The sequence below is a fragment of the Marmota marmota genome, unplaced genomic scaffold (assembly GCF_001458135.2).
Source record: "Marmota marmota marmota unplaced genomic scaffold, marMar, whole genome shotgun sequence".
In the NCBI taxonomy this organism is placed as follows: domain Eukaryota; kingdom Metazoa; phylum Chordata; class Mammalia; order Rodentia; family Sciuridae; genus Marmota; species Marmota marmota.
This window is the reverse complement of record NW_026000026.1, coordinates 36058376-36065510: the sequence shown is the minus strand read 5'-3', so window position 1 is coordinate 36065510 and position 7135 is coordinate 36058376. Positions and strand designations below refer to the sequence as shown.

Genomic DNA, 7135 nt, shown 5'->3' with positions numbered 1-7135 from the left:
CTCCTTTTAGCACCGGCTGATGACAATGCAGATATTTCAGGCTGCAGTTCCCAGCTCACTGCAGCCTGTCTGAGTTTGTTTTGCCCCTGGACTATTTTTGCTCACATGGTTGTTCTCAGCCGCAGACATTCAGATGGAAACCAGAGAGATCCAAATACTGGGGAGGAACCTAGAAACAAATGTAGGAAGAAGCATCCAGTCTGACCATGGCGCCCACAAAAGACTCTGTAGACAGAATATGAGGGGCTGGGAATCCATTCCCTGCTACTTGAGAACGTGCCTAAATCTTTCTTAGATATTTCGCTATATCCTACTGGGATGGAAGGGTGAATATTGAGAGCAGTAGATTGGAAAGAGCTTATTAATTTTGTTGTGTGAATGTGTTCTCACACATGCGTGCATGTATGAGTGTGTAACCAAAGATTTTTCTTGGGGGGGCAATAAAAACTAGGTGCCTGTTATTTTGTGCTTAGAGATAAAATACAAATTTGGCCTTATTTATTTATTTTTAATTAGAAGTCAGGCAAAAACAAACAAACAAAAAACCTATAAAGATCCTTGTGTTTAGAAATTTATAGATAAGCCAGGCATGCTGGCACATGCCTGTAATACCAGTGATTTGGGAGGCTGAGGAGGAAGAATCACAAATTCAAGGCCAGCTTCAGCAATTTAGTGAGGCCCTAAGTAATTTATCAAGGTCTTGTCTCAAAAATAAAAAATAAAAAGGGCTGGAGATGTGGCTCAGAGGTGAAGCATCCCTGGATTAAATCCCTTTTGTGTGCGTGTATATATATATATATACATACTACATGATATATATCATATATATCAGCATAAGTTAAGGTGTCTTTCAATTCAGGAGAAAGAATGCTTTTTAAAAAAGACTCTAAGCACTATATGAATAGTATCTATATTAAGGGGATTAATAAGTACTCCTAACCCCAGTTTGCAAATATCCAAACACCCTGAATGGAAGCAGAACTCTATACTTCTGTAGATCTCAAAAATGTGGGAAGTACATGGTACAGGAGCATCCAAACTTCTATTCTTTACCCAAAGCACTGGGTTCTTTCTTTTCTCCTTCCCACCCATCCCCCTTTGGACCAAAGTCAGCCAGAATTTGGGGATTCATAGTAAGGGAAGGAAGCATGACAGCATGAGGCCACTCTGCAAAGGTCCTCTAATTTGAGCATGAATCAAACTTACCAGCAAGCTTCATTCATCACAGTCCTGGATCATATTAACTCATCAGCTTATTGTCACCTTTGAAGGATTTCCAGCCAGAATCCCTCCAACTCTTGCATCCTAGAGAGAAACAGAGTACACATTGTTACCTGGGTCCCTTTTGTCCTTACTTAATAAGAAAGTTGAGCCACTAGATCTAGGCAAATAGAAATAAAAACACATATATCCCAGATGAAACCAATGAGAAAACTATAAGGAATACCTACTTTCACAAATGTCCAAATCTTTAAACATGTGTCTATTAAATGTATCTTTTAAAACTACCTAGAAAAATGTCGTGCAGCCTGCCAAAATAAAATCAGGTTATAGAACATTTTCACCTTTTCGCCTTCCAACAAATCGCTTGTTTTCCCATCTGAACAATAACCTTATTGTTTGCACGAAAGTACAGTACATGACTAGCCATGTTAGGAAGTGAATGAATTGTTGTGCTGTCAACATGATTTTTTTCCCACATACCTATTATATCTAGGAATTCCTTCCAAAGTTAGAAACTTTGAAGAAAATGCATGCTGAGTTTATCGGTTTTCATTATCCAGAGTTCTAGGGACATTTCCAGGAGGGTTGCTCAGCAGTGTGAAATTATCATCTTCATTTCTACTTGCATAAGTTTCTGAATATATATTGTTGAACCCTTGTCCAAGTCTGGGGAGAATTTTGATCCATCATATTTTGCATGTTGTATGTAAGCTCAGGTCGTAGCCCTCTGTAAGGGTTCATTTTACTTCCTAGTACAGAATTATATGAAGACATCATAAAGGTTTAGGCATGAAATAAGACACCCTTAATCTTTCGCTTCCCTTCTCCATCTTAGCACTTCAGAACTCAGGAGTCTACTGGCAAAAAAGAGGAGTTATCAGACCTTCAGCTATGTCTGATCTGGATGGTCCTCATTTTTTTTTTCTTAACTTGGCAAAAACAAAAATAAATCAGGTACTTCAACTATAAATCAGGGGGAAAAAATGTCTTGTGGATAACATATGAGCTGAGATGATGACTCCACATTCAGCCAAGCATAACACAAACAACAAGGCACTTAGAGCTTCCTATTCTGTTCCTCAGCAGCCACAAAGAGCAAATCAGGCCGAGAAACTTGTAGTTGGGTGAAGTCAGTTCCATGCAGCATCTGTATTAGTCAGGTTTTCAACTCTGTGACCAAAATACCCAACAAGACCTACGCAGAGGAGGAAAAGCTTATTTTGGCTCACATGTTCAGAGGTTTAGTCCACGGTTGTCCAGTTCCATCACTCTGGGCTGGAGATGAGGCCAAAGGGACATGTGGCTGGGAAGCAAAAAGAAAAAGGAAGGGGCTACAGAGAATATAAATCCTTCCAGGGAATGCCCCCAGTGACACCTCCTCCAGCCACACCCTACCTGTGTAGGGTTACCACCCAGTCAGTCCACTCAAACTAGGATGGAGTGATTAGGTTAGAACTCTCATGATCTAATCATTGAACCTCTGAATATTCCTGCATTGACAGCTTATCCAAACCATAACAGCCTCATTTCCGGCCTCAGTCAAGGCCATGTCTGCATTAATGAACACCAAAATACTACTCACACTCAAATTAATTTGCTCACAAAACTCTTATCATACAGACCAACCAGTCTTCAGTACATATCCCTCATATTTATCTGCTCTTTATCCTACATTCTTACTTGTCTTTATTTTCTTTAAGTTTCAAAGGGATGATTCAGCATAAAAATTAAAATAAAATGTACCCTTAGGTCCTTGGTATGCTCTCAATTCTAGGGCCAGATCAGATTTGTGTTAAGACCGCCACATACGTGCATAAATATGCTGTCTTGGATTCTTGCCGATATCTATACATAAAAAAAATGAGTAATCATTCTTCAATCTGATTATTTTTTTCTCTTGGGTGAGAGATGGGAATACACAGAGGCTAATGCGCTTCTCCACCTCACTCTGTCGTCCCTCCAAGAGGCTAGCCCAAGCATGCTCTCATAGCAGAGGCAGAGGTGTGCCATTGGAAGTGGAAACATGCAAGTGAAGTGGGACTTCAAGCCTCTACATGTGTTTCATCTGCTCACAACTTATTGGCTAATACTAGACTCCTGGGTGCAGTCAGTCAAGGGGCAGGGAAGTAGAATACACTACCTCACGTGTCAAAAGGTTGTTTGGCCATAGGAAGGAGGAAAAGGTGGGGTTAGTGCAATGAATCTGCAACAATTATAGGAATTGTCACAGTTAGGTGATAAGAAAGAGAACCAGAGATAGTTTGTGTCCTAAAGGAAACTAGAACTCAGAGCTCTAACCTTAGGGTTTGTACAATTTATTGATGACACTCACTGCCTCTATTTGACTGAAGAGTAATGAAATGATTGGCAAAGTATTTCATGTATTTCTGCATTTTCAAATATAATCATACTATCTAAAATAGCGATTAAGGATCCTATATGAATAAAATATGTTTGAACAACTTTCAAATAAACATGAAAAACTGTATTACCTATCTGATGTTTTAGGAGTTAAGATTTTATGCTATTAGAAAGCATAATGCAGGCCAGGCAAGCAGGGGTGGGGGGATACAGACACATAAACAATGATAGCTGGAGAAGTTTAAAATCTACTTAAAGTGACCATATTTGGCAAATAAAAACATATGATACACAGTTAAATCTGAATTTCATAAACAAAGACTTATTTTTTAGTGTAAGTAAACCCTTTGTCTTTTGTTTTTTGTCTGAATTCAAATTTAACTGGGTATCCTCTATTTTGTCTGGCAATCCTAGCCTACTAAGAGATTTAAGATACATACAAATTATGGCTAACAAAGAATAATATGGAGAGATGGTGGGAGCTCTTTTGCCATGACTGCTGGGCCGATATCCGAATGGAACTAGGATGCCACTGTGTACGTGGGGTTAGTGATGAGGTTAGTGAACCACTGCTCTGGGAACTCTTTCTCCAGGCAGGGCCCATGGTCAACACCCACATGCCAAAGGATAGAGTCACTGGCCAGCACCAAGGTTATGGCTTTTTATGAATTCTTGAGTGAGGAAGATGTTGACTATGCCATAAAGATCATGAACATGATCAAACTGTATGGACAGCCAATATGTATAAACAAGGCATCTGCTCACAGCAAAAACCTGGATGTAGGGGCCAACATTTTCACTGGGAACCTGGACTCAGAAATTGATGAGAAGCTGCTTGATGATACTTTTAGCATCTTTGGAGTCATCTTACAAACACCTAAAATTATGCGGGACCCTGATACAGGCAACTCCAAAGGTAATGCCTTTATTAATTTTGCTTCGTTGGATGCTTCGGATGCAGCAATTGAGACCATGAATGGGCAATACCTCTGTAGCCGCCCTATCACTGTATCTTATACATTCAAGAAGGACTCAAAGGGCCAGCGTCATGGCTCAGCAGCTGAACAACTTCTGGCAGCCAAGAACCCCCTCTCCCAGGCTGACTGTCCTCATCAGCTGTTCGCAGATGCGCCCCCTCAACCCACTGCCCCCAATCCTGTGGTGTCATCATTGGGATCTGGTCTTCCTCCACCAGGCAAGCCTCCTCCTGGCTCCTTCTCACCTCTGGTGCTGCCTCCTAGAGCCGTCCCACCTGGGATACCTCCAGCTATGCCCCCACCACCTATGCTGCCTGGGGCTGGAGGACATGGCCCTCCATCAGCAGGAACTCCAGGGGCTAGACATTCTGGTCATGGGCATTCTAATCCTCACCCGTTCCCACAAGGTGGGATGCCCCATCCAGGAATGTCTCAGATGCAGCTGGCCCACCATGGCCCTCATGGCTTAGGACACCCACATGCGTGGACCTCCAGGCTCAGGGGGGCAACCACCACCTTGACCACCACCTGGAATGCCTCATCCTGGACCTCCTCCAGGACCTTTGTTTGGATCTCCCAGGGGTCACCCAGATCCTATGACTCCACATGGTATGTGTGGGCCTCCTCCACTGATGCCACCTCATGGATACACTGGTCCTCCACGACCCCCCCCCATGGCTACCACGGGGCCCCTCTCTGCACCCAGACCCATGCCCCAGCCTCCAGTTTCCCCTTGTGGCTCACTTCAGGCCCTCTCCCTCAGTAAATTCTCATTCTTCTTCCTCCTGTTCTATCTTTCCAATATCTTTTAGATTCCTTGGACTAATCAGAGTTGCTGTAGCTCCTTGGGGCGAGGGCACTAATCCCTCTCAGTCCCTCTGCCAATGCCACTTTTTTTTAAAGGAGCTCTTTCTCTCTCTCTTTTTTTTTACATTGGTCCTAAGTGTTTTTTTCAGATGCCCAGAGAAAATAAAACTTTGATCCTTGAAAAAAAAAGAATAATATATACATACATGTATAAATTAAAAATATCAGTGTTGTTCATTCCTAAAGATTTTTTTCCAGAGGATTGCTGTAAGTATTCAGAATAAAAGTATAATTTTATAATAAATAATAAAGTGAATTTTGTATATCAGTTAACATCTCCCCCCCAAAAAAAACTTCTTACCAAAATTGTATAAAAAAGAAAGTATAACAAGATTTTTGTTTCACATGTGTATAGGGCAATTAATTCCATGACAGAGTTTGAGTGAATAGGAGTTGAACTTTACCATGTCAATGCAGTCACTAAACTTTCAGGGTTGTCATATGACTTTGATGGACTAAAAAGTGAAAACAAAGAGTAGGAACTCTGGATTCCACACACCACTGTGGAAAAGGCTGTCCCATGAAGATCTGATGCTATGGTCTAAATATGAGATAATCTTCAAAAACTCATGTGTGAAACAATGAAAGAATGTTCATAGGTGAAATGATTAGATTGAGAGTTGTAACCTAATCAGTGGATTAATCCACTGATATAGATCCTTTGGGTGCTAACCATAGGTAGGTTGGATATAACTGGAACTAGGTCACAGATGGTGTGCCTTTGGGGTATAAGTTTTGTCTCTAGTGAGCGGTTTACTCTATGCTTCCTGGTTGCCATGTCCTGAGCTGCTGTCCTTCCCCACACCTTTCCACCATGATGTTATGCCTCAATTCAGGGCCAGAGCTATAGTCAGCTTACTGTGAACTGAATCTCTGAAACTATGAGCTTAAATAAAATTTTCCTCCTCTAAGTTGTTCTTGTCAAGTATTTTGGTCATAGTGACACAAAAGCTAACTAAAACATCTAGTAAACAGGTATAGATTTAGTGGATCATTTCTTCTAAATGTCTTTCTGAGAGTTCCAACTGGTGAGGAGATGATTACCAGTGGACTCAATTTTATACACCCCCTTTTTAGAAAACCCACCCGCAATGTCTAGGACACCCATATCAGAGCTTGACATATGAAGGCAAGAGATAAACAGTTAACTGGAAGAATTCAAAATTGTAAGTACAGTTAATAAATAAGGTAAAAGTTAAAATGAAGAATAAAATAGACATCAAAGATTTGTGGTGATCTGGACTAGTAGACAAGGTGAAGAGTTAATATGTGTGTGGTTCTATCAACAGCTGTCAGTGGGGAGGAATTTTAGAAAAAAACACTACTAACAAAAAAACTTTCCTTCTAAATCTGGACAACTTATCTGTTAAAGCTGGTTCCCATTAAATGTTTGTTAATTCAATTTATAAGAGCCCTAGCCCAGTGGCTGCTGTCTGCTGCACACAATAGGGGCAGTATGTGCACAGACTGGCACTCTGCCAGTATATAGTGTCATACAGACTGGTATCTTGTATGTAAACATTGTTTGAATCTCTAATAATCAAAAATTTAAAAAAAAATCTTTATGGCTCTAGTATTCTTATAATGCAAAGCAAATATTGAACTTCCTGTGTTCAGTTCCTGTGTTCAGGCTGTGGGCTTTCTTGTTGGCAATTGAATTTGAGTGGCAGAGGTTTGTTTGAACATTTTCATAAGGTCAAAGTTTT

General features: G+C 40.8%; 1 pseudogene; it reads left to right on the top strand.

The window, feature by feature from the left end:
* The first annotated feature begins 4077 nt into the window (after positions 1–4077).
* Positions 4078–5328, top strand: LOC107161104 (annotated as a pseudogene).
* The last annotated feature ends 1807 nt before the right edge of the window (positions 5329–7135 follow it).